A 625-nucleotide genomic window follows, 5' to 3' on the forward strand; every position below is an offset into this window, starting at 1 on the left:
GTGCCCGTGCACACAAATATGACAAAAGATGATAGAGGAGAGCATATATGACAAAGTTAAAAATTGGTGCATATATGTAAAAAAACCAATGGAGTTCATTTACTTTCAACTTTTCTGTAGGTTTATAATTTTTAAAAATAAATAGTTTAGGGAAAATGTATATGATAAATCAGCTTGAAAGAACAAAAAAAACAAAAAAAAAATTTTTTTTTTTTTGAGGCAGAGTCTCACTTTGTTGCCCAGGCTAGAGTGAGCACTAAAGTGAGTGTAATAATCAGAAATATAACTCATATACTGTAATATAAAGAATTCAATTTCTTGAACATATTTTACTGTGCTCTATTTAAATAAGTGAAAAGCACTCAGCCCAGTTCAGACAATGAAGAACTGATTCAAGACGCAAGAAAATACACCGGACAACTTACAAAGCCCACTGCACACATACCTTAGAACTCCACAGCCTTTGAAATGCAGCTTTTACAATGCTATTCTTTCCAGAATCTCTGATAATTTCAAGTAAGAGAGGAAAATATTTTTAGCTACATGATCAGATACCCCATATGAATAGCTGACAGTTCAGTGTTTCTCCAGTGGGATGATTTATCATAAAGAAAGTCACCAAAAA

The sequence above is a fragment of the Microcebus murinus genome, chromosome 20, assembly GCF_040939455.1.
Source record: "Microcebus murinus isolate Inina chromosome 20, M.murinus_Inina_mat1.0, whole genome shotgun sequence".
NCBI lineage: Eukaryota > Metazoa > Chordata > Mammalia > Primates > Cheirogaleidae > Microcebus > Microcebus murinus.